The sequence below is a fragment of the Thunnus albacares genome, chromosome 14 (assembly GCF_914725855.1).
Source record: "Thunnus albacares chromosome 14, fThuAlb1.1, whole genome shotgun sequence".
In the NCBI taxonomy this organism is placed as follows: Eukaryota; Metazoa; Chordata; class Actinopteri; order Scombriformes; family Scombridae; genus Thunnus; species Thunnus albacares.
This window is the reverse complement of record NC_058119.1, coordinates 11591084-11607955: the sequence shown is the minus strand read 5'-3', so window position 1 is coordinate 11607955 and position 16872 is coordinate 11591084. Positions and strand designations below refer to the sequence as shown.

The window sequence follows — 16872 nt, the reverse complement described above, 5'->3', positions numbered from 1 at the left end:
GCCAAGATCTTTACAACATGAGGCCGTGGTGCTCATGGGAAATGCAGTCTTCGTTCTGGGAAAACACTACAACTTTTGTTCACAGGGGCCGTTAAAATCAATACATAATGAAAGTAACTTTGACTGGCTTTAAATACAGGTAATCTCTGTGGCTTACAATGGTAACTGTCTTGATAAGGATAAGGATAAATCTTAGTTTACACTGTTAGTGAAATGTGTATTCCTCATACCCAAAACCCAAAACTGATATCTAAAGAAACAAAACATGATTGCTAAATCTAATTTTGCCTGACTGTAGCACAGCATTAACTATGGCAGTATTACTTTAAAGTCCCTGCAACGATTCATTTGTTTACAGCATATAATTATTATTATATTATATATTATATAATATTCTATAATCCTATTTAAATGCAGGATTTTATACACCATGTCAGACCTGTCAATGCTCCTGTTTTTCCCGGGTTTCTCCCGTATTTTCACCCCCTCTCCCGCCGTGCTCCCATTTCGTAATTTCCCTGTAAATCTCCTGTATTTCCCTTTTTTTTATTTTTTACAGTTATACACAGGGCTGTAATGGAGACTAAACGCACGTAAATGCCTTTTACCCACCTCTCAAATTCTGAAACAGCTGTTAGTGGCTCAGACTGGCTTCTTACCGCAATTTCTGTTGTAGCTTCTAGGAGCGCTCATTTTGTTTTCCATTTAAACATTGTATCCCCATATGAGGCACTGAGGTAGCTGTTACTGTTAACAAAGAGTGACCAACAAACCATCACCCACTCCTGCTACACTGGTGTTAAAACAAACAAACCCTCTGTGCTGAAGCCAGTAGGCATACTGGATTCACTTTCATAGGACAGACGAATGAATCAGAGTTCAGATGAAATATTAACAACATTAACATGTGCAGCATCAAATAATCTGTTAGACAGAATATAACAAAGTAAGTAGCAAAAACTCTTAAGTGGAGCAGAAGTTTATAAAATTGACATTAGTGTTGTTTTAATCATCCAGTTTATCTGCCGCTGCTTTACATTACAGTAATGTTAATGTAGCTTGATAGTTTGGATAGTTTGACTGCTGATGCATTCCCACTGTGTGTCGTTTGTCCACAATTACTGTAATTATGCCATACAAGTTAAAGTTATGCTTCATGTTCTGTCAGCTTTTTAAAAGTAGGGCTTTTTACATTTCCAGAGTGAGTGAAGGAATCAGGAGAAAGGAGAAAGAAGTGAGGAAGAATTGAAGGATGTAATGGTGTTGAAAGAAAAACAAGGTGAAAGTAAAGAAGACGCAACTTAACACATCAACTGTCCATTTGATTACAGTAAAGCAGGCAGTGTCAGTCAGGCACCCGGTGATTAGCTCTCTGGAGCAAAGAGAATGTAAAAATTATGGTCATGCCCCGGAAAATCTCCCTTATTTTCAAAGCCCAGTGTTGACAGGTATGTCATGTTTTAAATCTGAAAAAGTGCTGACTGTTGTATCACACATATTGTATGGTATATTAGCAAACAAAGAGGCGGGTGCCCTGTTATGGTCGGTTTACCCAGGAGGTTTTTTCAATGAATTGGTTCTGTGATAAAATGATGATGATAATTATAAAGACAATATATAGTAATAATAAAGATAAAATTAGTGCATGTATGCCTGATGAAAGTTGACATAAGGTTAATTCATTTACCATGTAGTTATAGTTATAAAGAGCTTGTTTGAGTGTTATGAAAGTTTTGTGAATTGTATTAAAGTGCGACTGCTCTTGCTTGTTTGATTCATCATTAAGGCCAGCAGCACAACTAGCAGCTCTTTTAGTCGTCAATAAGGCATACTTTGTGGACATCAGCCAGACCAATTTATTTCTAATTATTTGCTCAGCCATGCTTGTATCAAATGGGGCAGCTGCTAGTTTGATAGATTTGAAACATCAGTTGAAATTCCAGGGCTCGTCTTGCAAATATTGACATGGAGGCACGCGTGAATAAGAATATTCAGCATATTGAAAGTAACATCTGTCAGTCATTTCAAGCTTTTAGGCATTGCCGGCGTGTTGCATACAGAAATCCCATGGTAAGCAGTCTATGCTTAATTCCACTGTACAAATACTCTAATGGGTTCAATTACCCATGATGCACATCTCATCTCTTTCATCTTTTAAATGTCACTGTATTATAAGCAATGCTCATGTTGATGTGTACTCATAAATCACTTGTAGCCAGAGGTGGCCTAAAAGCTAACATGCTGCTTTGGGGTTAGGTAGAAACTCATCCATAATTTCCCAGGATGCAGGGTGAGGGGTGTGGGCAAGGGAGGTTGCTCCTGCTAAAATGCCCTACGCTACAGGGGACACATGTTTACTGACAGCCCCACAGAGGCTGCGAACAATCACCTGCTACCATACGCTCCTTTAGGGGCCGTGCTGTTACATTAATGCATGGGGCTTCATCTCATTATTCATAGCTGCTTGACTCCAGGGGAAAACTGTTGGGATGAAGCCACTACAGTAGCAAATGGATACTGGGTCATCTTTGGCATTCCAGGTGGTATAAAGCCAAAGGGAACATGGCCCATAGAGCAAGAGCACTGTAGCTTTGTGTCATGCAAAATGGAAGACCTGTTTAAATTTAGCCTAAAATGTACTGATTACAATATAATGAATATGCTCGAATTTAATGTGCTTACCTTGTATGTTTGCCTTTCTTCTGACTGAGAGAAACTGGCTGGGAGTGAAAATAGTCATCCATGACAACAATTAAAATGCCAAAATGTATTATGAATAAAAACCCATAAATCAATAAATAAATGCAATTCAGGACCTTGGAGACATCCAAGGACACTCATTTGAAAAGTATAGCAGGTCAATAGTCTTTCTTCAGTAGTCTTGAAATGCAAATAAAAAAATTGATACATGGGATAAGCATGTCAATACATACTAATTATATATTCTCATGTTTTACGCCATAAAATGTTTTTGTCCTTCTGCCTTAAGATCATACCGGGGGGGTATGAAGTGAAAGATAACATTTTACTTGTTTTTGATGACAACTATGCTCATTACTGTAAGTGCAACAAAACCATTGCAAGTAAAAAGCCAATAAGTACTTCATCAAACAAGCACAAACATGTAGAAAAGCAATATTTTCAACTGCTTTGCCTGCAATGTCCCATCCCCAGGCAGTGGATCACATCAGCAGCAGAGGGAGGAGGACAGAGAGCAGCTGTGCACACGCCCCTTGAATCAGGTTGTGGTGACAGATGGGTAGAAATTCTATGTCCTGTGTGGATTGTGTGTGTAGAATGTGTTCCATAGACGATCTGGCAAACGGGAGCACAGCAGGAAAGGGAGGTGAAAATACGGGAGAAACCCGAGAAAAACAGGAGTGTTTTCAGGTATGCTTAAGATGCACATGTTGGGTGGCTGATAAACAGTGTTGGACAGTAACAAATTATGATTTAATCAGTAATTACATTACACTATTCCGACTAATCGACATTTTGGGCGTTCGCTGCCGAGAGTTAGATTCATACGAAGCCCATAATTGGACATGGGGGAGAAAAAAATAGATGGGTGGAAGAAAAATAGATAAAAACTTTTGCGTTCCCCTGAGAAATATTTTGAGTGAAAAAAGTACTTCCAGTCAAATCCCAAGAGAGAGGAGAGCAAACCGGCGCTAACACTCGCCTGGAGCCACTATCAAAGTATCAACATTCATAACATTACAAAAGTAATCAATGGTACGTTCATTAACTAATGTAACTTTATTCTTACTGCTAACATTACCCTTTTCAAAGTCTGCGCTTATGTTAGCATGCTAACATTTGTGTCTGTATCGTTAGCTTTAATTTTACTTAAGCCCCTTTTATATAGCCTGTTCAAGGAGGGAATGTTGCACTGTTATTCTGAGCCTAAAATGACATATAATGTTAACCTTATAATGTTTATTCTAGAAAGACATGCCATGGTGGAGGATCTTCAAAACGTCCGGTTGAAAGAAGTCCCAGAAGAGGACTTGAGAATATTTATCATGCAATTTTGTACATCTAAGCAGATATAGTGACAAATACAAAGTGCTTCTACTCAAAATTATGAATCCATTGTTCAAAGAAAATGTACCTACTCTTGCAAAATTACTGCCTGAAATCCAAACAACAAAATATCAATTGAAAATTACAATTCCAGGTTGATACTGTCCTTCACGTTACCATGCAGTCCAATGCAATAAACATTACCTAAGCAGATATCATTATATATCTACTGTAACATATGTTTGTGAATAGGTTCTACAATGGAAACTGCTTGAAGTGATCATGTCTGTCTGACTCAAATTGATCACTATAAGCGGATAATTATTACAACCATTTTTTTTATTTTTCTTTATTTCTCATGCAGATTAATCTAGATCTAATTGACATTTGCATACTTATTACATGAATATAAAGAAATGAAACAGACTACTTTGCTATTTTATTTAATTTTATCGACTGTTTCAAAATACAGCACAGGTCTCCAAATTCCTTTGTGCCAAATCGGACAGTGATCCTGTCTCTCGCCAAACTATGATTATAATTCTTGATATATTAAAAGTTTCCTCACAGAATATAGGAAATGAACACTGGTTCTTAATGACTTTTAAGTCTTTTTAACTGATCTACAGTTCAGCATCACTTGCTGGGCCTGATCCCTGCAGTTTGAGCCACTGACCGCTACCGTGTGGATGCCAAGGCATGGCTGGATTACAGCTGCTAGTTGTCAGAAATCCAAGGCAGTGTCTGAAATGCAGTCATGGTTTATCCACTTGGAGACTGTGTTTTCCACAGACAAGGTGACAGATCGTGAGCTGTCCGAGCTCAGGGTAGAGCTCCCGATCATTGAGAGCCTGATCAGCAAACTATTTAACCGGCAAGCTAAACTGCATCCCTGCCTGGTCGATTTAAAATGAGAAATCCACTGTACAAAGAAAAACTGATGCATACTCTTACGAAATTATTGTTGCCATGAAATGAAAGCATACCAGAGAATACTGAATGTAAATTACAGAGTTAATATCACCCTTAACATTACCTCACTTTCCAGTGTGATGAATGTCAATGTTTTTAACATGGGATTTTGCACACCTACACAAATGTTGTATATGTCTTTTATAAAGTAACTTGGGCTTTTTCTTTACTATACTGTTGCAGTTTAAAGTCTTTCCTATATGCAGTAGTTTAGCTAGCATCCATCAAATAATGGCACTCTTAAAGCGTTTCTCATGAGGAGCAACAGTGTTCGGTATCTTAAAACAGCATAATTGTGGTTTGCATTTTGACTGGCGAAACATTTTACAAATTCATCCATATCAAGCCCTTGTGCCCTTTTTACTTCAATGCTTAGAATTCCAAGGTTGCTCAAACAGTCATTGTCCATTGTTGTTCTCAGGTGAGACACTGCTGTACTGTCCTGTCCTGTTTTTCATGAGCTGTTCAGCTCATGAAAAACATCTTTGAAAGGTAAATGGCTTTATGACTCCTTTTTTTCCTTTTCTTTCCAAGAGCCTATGACTTGATGGACCTCATGTTTCAGGTCTTCCAAATTGGAATCATAAGCTTTTGCAAAGAAAAACAAGCTTTTCTCATCCAGAAAAGTGGTGCTATTAGGGTACAGGGCTTGAATATCTTTCATTATTTTGTAGTTCTTCTTGGAGAAGCGCCTCTGTAACTCACTGACCATGCAATCTGACACGGGGTAAAGATGCTTTGATGAAAGCTATCAATATCGCCCACTCAATGTAGATGTGATTAGGGACTCAAGCAGTCAAGAGCTGGTCTTCTGTTGTATCTTTTGCACCATTTGAACATTGCATTTTTGGCAAGTACTCTCCACCTCAGTCCAGAACTCGTCAAAAGCATCCCCACTGCTATAGTGTTGCAGTGTATCTAGTAGGACATCCACAAATTTGACTGCTCTTGCCAGGTCAAGAGATGGCGATTTGCAGCATGTCTGACAAGAACTTTGTGTCCATGAGTATCTTCTGAAAGACTACCAAAAGTCCTATGAATGTCAGATTAATCTATGCAAGTAGACCCCCATGCATTGAATGGCCTGTCCCCACTGCTCTCATGTGTGATGTTCTGAAAAACCCATATGACCGTTGGTAGCCTGTCCCCCAAGTTACAACAGGCTGATTGCCTTCATGTCCACCTTGTGTCACTGAGATGCTAAAGTTCCCTGGGCTTGCCCTTGTACATCTTCTTCTGAACCTGTACCCACTTCTGGTGCACATATGAGCTAGACATAAACACGTAAAGCCGCTGAAGAAAATCAGCCTCTGGCACAGATTTCACTGTGTCTACAAGTACAAACAGCATGCACTGCAATGCACACAAAAGGCATAATTTGCCTCCTTGAATCTGGCAGAGTGCTTTCCGCCAATTACAGACGCTCAATCGTAGCCTTGCCCCACCAGATGCCTGTATTCCAGGCCATACCTTTCAAGGCTAGAGATAATCAGTTGGTCAGCTGCATCCAATTTATCAGTCTGTTGGAAGTCTAAAATACTCTTATGAACAGCTCCATCATAGTAATATCTTAGAACAAATGATAGCTGTTCCTTTTTCCTAAGGTCTTTCGTTTCATCAATAAGTACACTGAAGACCTGACTTTCTTTCACCTCCTTGATTATGTCACTTGCGTACCATCTTGACCAAACAATCAAGATTTTCATTTTGAATGACCTTGCTTGTGTATTTTGCACTACCACTTGCATTCATGCGTTTCTGTGTTTGAGGGTCGTGTTTTGCTATTTCCTGCAAAATTGCTAAGAAATTGCCTCTGTTAAGTGACCCCTCTGATTCTACGGTTCCCTTCTATTTTCTTTTGCCTGTCCTTATTTATGGCATAGAGCATGGAATTGTTTCTCCATAACCCTTGTATGTTCCTTCCATGCATACATAGCACTGGTACGTTCCTTGGACTTTGAATGAAACTTAAAGCCACCATCTTTATACAAGGTTTTTTTTGCCAACAGCAGAAACCAGACATGGAGGTAAACGCGATTCAAGGGCATTTGGGAGGGAATAGTGATGGCACGAATGACAAAAACTTGAATCTTGGCTTACTGAGTATTCCTACCATTTATAGGACTGGTACTATTTGTCACTAAACGACCTCATCCGGTCTCCTTGGAGCGTCTGGGGGAACATCTTCAGTCACGGCTGGACAGGACTCTCTGCTTTGGACTGTGAAATGTCTGGAACAGTAAACAAAATGTAAAAAGCAAACTACTAATCTGTAAACAACAAGGATTAGTTTCACTATGTACTGCTAATGACCACATTATTTGCATGTGTTTATTTCAAGCCATTAAACCATGAAGCTGACAACATATTGTACAGCGTCTTCCTGAGTTATTGGATGCTTGATGAAAATGAGCCAAAGAGGTTGTAGAAATTAACACAAGCAGAAGCCTAATGAGCAATTTTTGTGTTGAGAAAAATTGTAAAATTTAATCTTGATAGAGAGGTGTTGACACAAATATTTCTTGTATTTTTTATTTTTACAACCATTTTGGCTTTACCAAGCATGCTGATAATTCTGGAGGGCCCTGTACAATATAACAAGGTCACACAGTGTCATAGATGTGAAGTGTTCTCACATAAATTGAACTGGTCACCACTGGCCACTACTAGGGGCAGAGTGGCTAAGTGTGAGTGAACGACTGAATTAGTGAGAATTAGTGCCAGTCATAGAGGTGCTTTACATCTAAAAACACAGGACAGCCAAAATATGCTGAGTGTCAAGTCAATAAAGCTTGTGCACCGATGAAATACTTAAACATACCATTGGGTCCATTGGGAGCAGCATAAGTTCTAAGTGCTAAATCTTTTTTGCAAACAGGAAATACATGAGACTATGTGAAAGGCTAGTATCATTTGTAGAGCATAAATGTGAACAACACTATTTAAAAACAGTGCACAAAGTTAACTTGCTTTGAGATCCCCCCCCCCCCCCCCCCCCCCCCCCCCCCGTTTTCTTTATCCTCCTCATCTGCTGTGAAAGTTACATACTGCAGTCTTGACTCTATATCTGTTGTGCAGTAAGTTGTGTACCATCTCCAAGCAATTGTTAGGCCACTGATCAGTGCTGTACTCTGACCTGATGCTGGGTCTTGCTCTGTGCTGCTCTGTGTCTGACCCTGGTCCTCATCTAACCTACTTGGTCTAACCTGACCCAGGGGCTCTGACTGGGAGTTTGTTTTTTGAAAAAGAAGTTTTGGATGTCTACTGGTGGTAATTTTGTTTTCGACATGCCTCTTATCTCAGTCATCCCTAAACAAGTTAATGTATGATGTCACAATTCAGTGGTCACAACTGGCAACATTTTCCTTAAAATGGCACTTCACCCAGAATGCATTTGAACTCCTTTCTGAATAGCATCCCTCATTGAAATTTTGGGTCTTGCAGCTATTCTTTATAAACATGTCAACATAATTTCATTTTAAGCTTAATAGTCAATATAAATTTAAATGTCCACCAAATTTAAACTTGTTCATGCTCAAACTGATTGAAATTGTGCAACAGTGTTCATAGTTTATCTGCGTCAGACTCAGATAAAGTTAGATATCAGGCTGATGTCCCTCTTTCGCTAACACATGAACATATTCACATTGACGTTAGATTCCAGGCTATTTGTTAGATATGATGTTGTGGCAGACAGTCTCAGGTTGTAGTCTTGGTTGTAAATGTTACATACTGTAGCCTAATACAGTGGTTCTCAACCTTTTTGGGGCCAAAAGTCCAACCAGAATCACAGTACACACTTACTCATGGTAATCAATTATGCAGATTGTCTCAAATGTCATGATTATATTGTCATTAGAGATATTTCCCCTGTATGGCAAACTGACAAATGATCAAATCTGATAGGCAGCAATGACATCAATCATCAAAAATATGTAGGCCTATTTACATGAATCAGTACAAGAGCTTGCAAGACCAGTGTGCCACACATTAGTTTTCAGATTCGGGTACAATGTCAACAATAGCACAAGCAGCACTTCTGTGTGGGAGTAATAGACATCTGATTAACAAGTGCAGACATTGTACAGTATTTGTATTTATCTCTTGTCTGGATTAAACAAGTGGTATATCACCAGCAACTGTAATAATCATAATCCAGAATTTACAGACTGTGAGAGGAGGGCTGTGGACTTGGGCAACAGACATCAAAATAAAGGTAGGGAGAGAGAGAGCTCTGGTGATACAAACTAGACTGGGCAATTAGAGCAGCCCTAATCCTTCATGGATTTAGAGTAGAATTGAACTTTCAGTTTACAAAAATATTAACTGATGCATAATGTGGCTATATCAGGACAGAATTAGTGGACTGTAGAAACTGAAAAATCGCTATTAACGTAGCTGTCTCATTAATGTCACCACTTCAAGGAGGGAGGGAGAGGGAATTACCTGAATTTGCTGCACAGCTAATGTTCTCTGTGGAAGGGATACTTTGTTTTCAAGAGCCTCTTCAGCTTACTTGGCAGCTCTGTTTGCATCAGTGTCATTTTTTATTTAATTTATTTAACGTTTATTTGACTAGGAAAAGTCTCATTGAGATTAAAAATCTCTTTTACAAGAGTGCCCTGTCCAAGACAGCCAGCAGCAAAATTAGCAGGGTTGCAGACATGAAAAACAAATAACAATTTACAATGAAAATAAAGAATAAATTACAGAATCATGAAATATTAAAACATATTCATAAGTATTTGTTGCAAGTCATCAACATAAGGGATCAAACAGGGGCAATATATAATAGTCGGTCAAAACATCTACAGCCAGATGTTCCTGCCTCCAAGTCATTTGTAATTACTTTAAATGCATCCAGTGAAACCAGCCCCTGAAGATTCAGGTAATTTTGCAACTGATTCCAAGCAGAGGGAGCAGCATACTTAAACGCCCTTTTTCCCAGTTCAGTATGGGTTTTAGGGACAGATAGTAGGAATAAGTCCTAGTAACAAAGACAATAACTTCCCATACTTTTAGGATGTAGATATGTAAGTAAGATGGAAGCAGACTGAGAATGGCCTTATAAATAACAATATCAAAGTCTACAGGTGGACAAGGCAGACCATTCAACTCAAGCATACAAAGAGCAATGGTGAGTAAGAGCTTTAAGATCTGTAATAAACCTCAGTGCTCCATGGTAGACAGTATCCAGCGTGTATAGGCATTGCGGAGATGCATGCATGTATAACATGCATGTATGTATAACATGTTATAACACCATTTGTAAACTTCACTGTACGTTTACACGTGTTTGTGTTGTTACAAAGAGTGGAGTTTCATTTGATTTATGTTCTGCATGAGGCAAAAAAAAGCTCTCCCCTTACAGGCAAAGCAGGACAGACCAGACGTACAGGGTACAGGCACGGTAGATGCTAGATCACACAGGGTCATCTGCATTTTATTGGGGGTTGTCAGTTTTTGGCCAAGCTGCAAAGCCACAAGTTGTCATAATTTTTTTTACCGTAAAATTTAATTATAAGCCTATCCCCAACCTTAACCTTAACCATTCCCATGACCTACAGATGAAAAATAAATGTAAAAATGTTCTCCCAGGCTGTGGGATCTAACACCAACCATACAGGCACAGTGTCTCAGTAGAAACAAACATGCTGGCCAAACACCTGCCCCACAGCGAGCCATTGGGCAGAAATTTTGAGGTGGCATCTGGGGTGGCCAATAAGAGTGTAGGGGTGGTACTGGCCCCCCTCAATCTGATTAAAACCGTGCATGGGCTTGCTAACATTAGCAACTGTTAAGCCCATGCTCATAAATCATGTGGGTTTGTCTAGAATTGGAGGCTGAGCTGGACTGGGGCAAAAAATCAGGCCTGGCATTTGGCCCAGACCAGCCCAGACACTACCCATCTTTGCACAGGCCATCAATGCATGTGGTGTTAACTGTTATGTCTTACCTTGTCAAAAAGGGCTTCTTGGCCCAAGAGGTGTGGTGGATGAGGCAAACTGGAACAAATCAGAAGGAGAAAAACTCCTGAAAAATTGAGGGCAACACTTCAATCTCTGTCTCCTGGTCCTACTCTTGGATTTTTTCATTTGTCCACTGGAGAAAATTGTCTGCTGCTTTTTTGACTGTCTGAAACTCTCTTCCCAAACTTTTGAGGTTGCTTTGTGTTGTCTCAACCATTCTATGGGCAGACAGGATGTCCAGCCCTCCTTTCTGCAGGTATTTGGACAATGGAGAAGTATGCTCAAATATCCAGAGGAATGTTTGAGCTGTCAGGATTGTCTCATACCTGAGCAAGGCCTCTGCGTATCCCCTGGCTTTGACATGCACACTTGGTTTCACTGTTGCCTGTTCTTGTATGGCTGACAGAGTGAACAGTACATCAACGTGTAGACCATCTTCAGGTTTTCCAAAGGAGCCAAACATTTTCTTCAGGGCTTCGTGCTTGGCCCACCAGCATGTCTCACTGATTGGAGTCTGTGTCTCTGTGTCTCATGGCCTGACTTTTCTCACAGGTTCATTTGTTGGTATGACTCCTTGATGAACATCACGATATCATTATGGAGAGCAAACAGTAACCCACTTTCAATGACGATTTGGGTTGTGTCTGCCAGCACCAGATTGAGTATGAATTAGATGCCTTATTGTATCTATTACTGAGTTTACTGTAGTTTTTGAGAGTGGGGTGATGAGAGAACCTATGCTTCTTTTCCCACCAGACTGATGCAATCTTTTGCTCATCCAAATGCAACTACTAAGATGCTCTTTAAAGCAGACATCATACTTTCCCAGTGAAAGTATGAGCTTTAAAAATTGCCATGACCTATGCCGTTGTCTTCAAGTTTATATGCCGCCTCGTTCTCCACCTGCCAGTATCTAAGCCCCCTCTTCCCTAGAACTTTCACAACACCTGCTGTCTCATTCAGACCTGTTCTCTGTGAGCCGACATCTGACTGCCACCCAGCAAACTGTTTATATCAGCGTTGGAAGACTTCAAGAAGTAAGCTTTGGCACAGTATCGGTGTGCAGTGCTTTCATGGTCCTCTGTGCGCTGGTGTACATGCCTCCAATCTGACATTCCAGTTATGTACATACTATTGTCAGTTTTCTTCCGGAATGCCATACAGACAAAGCAAAACAATGTGTGACGTTCCACACTATATGTCAGCCACTTTCTACTGGTGCCATCTTTACAACAAAACACTTTCTGCACCACTGGGTTTTCGATCTTCTGTTGAGGGTGATAATTCAAAATTCAAAATTTGTTTAGGGAGCGTTAGACTGAACCTGAAAGCATGAGAATTGGCTATCTGTATATGCAGGGGTGGAGTCAGACATTGTAAACATTCGGGGCTTAGCCCAAACAAAGGGGGGTCCGGTGGCATGCTCCACCGCAGAGATTTTGTTCCCATTTATGGCACCTTTATACACTATTTTTGTGCCTAAAAATCTGTACATCATTTGAGAAAAACATGATAGTTACCCAGTAAAAAAATCATCCTCTAGAGCCTACATCCTATTTTGTATCTAATTGTTCTGCAATTGTCTTTATCATTCTGAAACCGAAACACAACAAATATTGAGGATGACTAATTTTTCACTCCTGCCAACCTAAAAAGGCGAAAACTGTCTGATGTTACTGATGTTACTGTGGTGTAGGAATTTGGTGTAAAGAGCATTACTAATCTTGAAACCTATTTTTGTTATGCTAGGCTGGAATAGAGTTCACAGAATAAATGTTTAGATGATAAATATGCTACATTTGAATCCATGCCATAATAATCTGGGATGCTCTAAATGCAAATCAAAGATCCCTAACAGTGTCAAGTAAATGTGATCTTCAATACTCTGAATTGAATATTAGACCAACAGAAGAACATTTACTCATATTATATTAGATTTCTTTAGGGAATAGCATAAACACCATGATAAACAACAGGATAAACAACATGGGCATATATTTTTATATGGTACATTATTTGATCTATTCCTGGTCACTCTGTTCTTCCTCCGCTTTTCTTGTTAACTTTTCTCACTCTCTCTCACTCTCTCAACAACTCATTAAATGTCCTTCACCGAAAGAAGAACTTATTTCTGATCATAAACTTAGGATGCAAAAAAGATAAAATGATGATTAAATAAATCTTTTTTTCTATCTGCCCCTGGCACCTCTGCTCTCCTTTACTCCTCTGTTCTTCACTCCTTTCTTCTCAACACGTTTTCATCTCCACCCTCTTCCTCTTCACGTTTTCTACACACTTATCATTTCCTGTTCTCTCCTTCATTCTTTTCCTCACTTTCTCTTTCACTCCTCCCTTTCTTCTCTCTTCCTCACTTCTCAAAACCAGATTTCCACTTCTATTCTGTCCTCTCTGTCACATAGTCCTGCTGTGCCTCTTGCTCTCCTTCTCATGGCCCATGTCTTGGCCGGTTATTGGCACGTCTGTCAATAAACGGCCGTCCATTCTGTAGTCTTTGTCGCTAAGGTTGTTCATGTTGTCCACACGCATATTTTGGATCGAATTCCAGCTCGAACATGTACGAATGTATTTGAGAAGTTGACACTTTGAGTAAAGGCCGAGAGAACAAAGTGAAATCCTACAGAGCTGCCGGAAGTAACGAAAGTAAACAATTAATGTGAACAAATTACCTTTGCTGTTGTGTAATTAAGTAATGTATTTTATTTTTCTATGAGTAATACTGTGTACAATGAGCAATTGATTACATTTTTCAAGTAACTTTCCCAACACAGTCAATATGTGTCAAACTTCTTCTTGAAATCACACACATTTGCACAGTAATGTGGTGGAATGATTGAATGTTGTGCGTCCTGAAAGAGGTCTTTCTTTGCAACATCAAAGCGGTAACTATGCAAAATAAGCTTATGGAACGAAAAAAGAAACACAGGCAGAGAGAATCAGGTTGAATATGACGTCCATATGCTCTAACTTCAGCTTCATTGACATTATATGAGTGGAGCGAGAACTTCAAAGGAAGGCTGGGTCCGATCGATGGTGCAGATTCCAGGGTATTATGTTGACTCTTGCAGCTGGCATCAACAACTTAAAGGAAGAAAGGAACGATCCTTTCTTCCCTGCCCCTCTTACCTACAGAAGAACAGACTTTTCATCCCTCACTTGTCACTTTAACCTCCCTTGTCATCCTAAAATTCCTTTTATCTGGGACGGTCACATGGTGTCACTGGAGCCTAATGAATCACTAGATGGATACATACACTAGTGTGTTGTTGCGATTGTTGTTTTTCTCAACCCAGTTGAAAATGAGCCTTAAGCACTATGTGCAAACACAGAGGTGGATTTCATTCCTTTGTGGTAGAATTTAAAATATTCATAAGTTATACACCATACTTTTGGCTCTGCTAGGGAAAGCCATGGAAACTGCATAACAGTCTCTAGCTTCCTGAAAAGATAGTGTGAAATAGAGAAGCAACTCCACATCCTGAAATGATATTCATAAATCACAGCAGCACATTGGCAGAAAATTCCAAGAATGGATTGAATCAATCCACAAGTTGTGCAAACTAAACATCCTCTACTCACCATATATGGCTTATGTCTGAGGCTGTCATCAGCAGGGTGCAATGTGATAAAATGTGATTATGTTCTTTGAAAATTTTCTGTTTTTTCTGGGAGGGTTTTTTCTGTTTACCTGCTTGTGGTTTCATCTCAAGTGAAATTTCTGGGTTTTGGAATTCAACGAGCATTAATACAACAAAGTAATTCCCTTGGTTTCCATTGTTAAAAAATAACTCTTGTCTTTTTATATCAGATACTCCCTAACAGTTTTCACTCTCAAGACATTGGTTTGTTTTACTTGAAGTGTAAGCTCGAGCAAACAAATGTGCCTGCTCTTACATGATGTTACAAATACTGTGTTTTCCTACTTCACAAAGAAACACTCAAGGACACGCCACGCTTACAAGCCAGTGAGGAAATCCCAGTGCAGCTTCAAGGGAAAAGTTTCTGACAGGTTTATTGGGGGACCTGGATGTGAGCCCAAGGGTTCGCAGGAACTGCTTAATACAAGATTGTTAGAGAACGCAGATGAACTCTTTGACGCTGAGTCTGGAGCCAAAAAAAGCTAGGCCCTCGGAGATAAGAACGGAGCAATGTTACAATGGTGAATATTTTAGCACATCATATCAAGATAATTCTTTTTATCTGTCTCACTCTTTTACCCGTGGACAGAATCCATTAAGGCAGTGTACCCCCTCAAAGTCTTCTTGGTGGCATCAAAGTCTGGGCTAATGGTTAAGCTTGACACAAAGTGCATCTCCCTGTCGAGGTATTCTGTACTTTCATCTGTCTTTTTTATGGTTTCTCTGTCTTTAATAGACTAAGTACTCTGCCTATTGTCCTCTGGATTTGTAAGTGCCTTTAAGTGCCCTTTTAGTCCCAATATGCATACTGCACTGTAGGCCAGGTGTGCTGTTTAAGGTACTTAAGCAATTAAAACCATGAGAGCAGAGTACATATTTACCTTAAAAATAGAATGTGTTTAGTATGTATAATTGGCCCGGTGTAAGGCTGGCTGCTTAAATCTGCAATGGTTATACTAATGAGTGTCACCACAAGAGAATAATGGTGCGAGGTGCAACAAAAAGCCTCAGGCAGTCTGTTCACCCATTTATTAATATCTATGATCAGGGTATCGGACTTAATATGGTCTTTGTTCTCAGAAACTCACAATACCTTAAAAACTATATGAAATACTACTTATAGCTTGTGGGAATTTTGGATATTTCCAAACAGATTTACTCTCAAGTTGTAGTTGTTGCATGTATGAACTATAAAGGGTATAGTTTATTTATTTATAACCTAATCAGGTATATTGTATAAGTAATAAAGGGCCAACATGAGTATTATGTGAGCAAGAGAATGTGTAAGTGTTACTGAACTGTAACAAAGCAAGGATGAGTGATACAGATTTTGCAAATTTTGTGATAAGCAATATTCCTTGTTGAACTGATCTTTTCAACTAATTTTGCTGTGCAGTTGAAGCGCCGGTTTCCTAAGGACCTTTAAGTCTCTAAAGCTGGATTTGAGTCCTCTGAGTAGCTGATGATGTGCAAGTGCTGACAGGTAATTGTGGATTGAAGATGATGAGTTTCAGATAAAAGCAGCATTTAGGTTTTCTCACAGCTGTAATGGAAATCGTTGTATTGCCGTTTACTTAATATCTACTCAATCCCAAGACTTTTTGAGAGGCCAAGGCTAAATTTACCTGCACCCATGCAGAGCCCGACTGAAATCATTGAAAGAACGAAAACAAATTAAATCTACCTCTTTTCCACTGCAATTGTTACAAAAATGAACAAAGTTGAATTTACTTGTTTGAGGGTCAGAAGGCTGGGGGATGAACTAGGCGCCGCTTATTTTGCTTTGCCTCGAGGTATTTCTGGTGATAAAAATGAGCCTGGGCTGTATCTATACTCAATTTGTGGAAGGTTGTGTGAAAGCCTGTTGTTTCACAGTACTCCACCACATTCGGTCATCCATTTTTGCTTTCCATCCCATTTTTAAAATGATATTTTGGGAAATATTTAAGAATTTCTGTGTTTGATTGCCAGCAGCTGGCTGACTGAGCAGGGAAGTGAGAGACAAAGCAGACAAAAGTGCTGCAGTTTACAATGTATGGGCAGACAATGTTTTGTTAGCAGTGGTATTGAAGAGTAAGGACTACACCAGCATATAAACAAACTGAAGTGACATTTGCAGGAAAGTCTATCTGCTTTTAAGTTTGCAAATTGATGTTAACAATGCACTTGTTTGTTTGGTGTCTAGTTGAACAAGCTTAGGTGCAAGACAAGACCTGTGAGTCTGTGGCTCTTGTGTTGTGCTGTTTGGC

At 39.5% G+C, this 16872-nt stretch overlaps 1 long non-coding RNA gene across 1 annotated transcript; it reads right to left on the bottom strand.

Moving 5' to 3' along the window:
• Nucleotides 1-3097: 3097 nt before the first annotated feature.
• Nucleotides 3098-12055, bottom strand: LOC122996542. The gene is made up of 4 exons (XR_006407024.1): nt 11294-12055; nt 10955-11003; nt 7112-7229; nt 3098-3315 (listed from the first exon to the last, which is right to left on the bottom strand). It is a non-coding gene; the product is annotated as an uncharacterized LOC122996542 (long non-coding RNA).
• Nucleotides 12056-16872: the final 4817 nt, after the last annotated feature.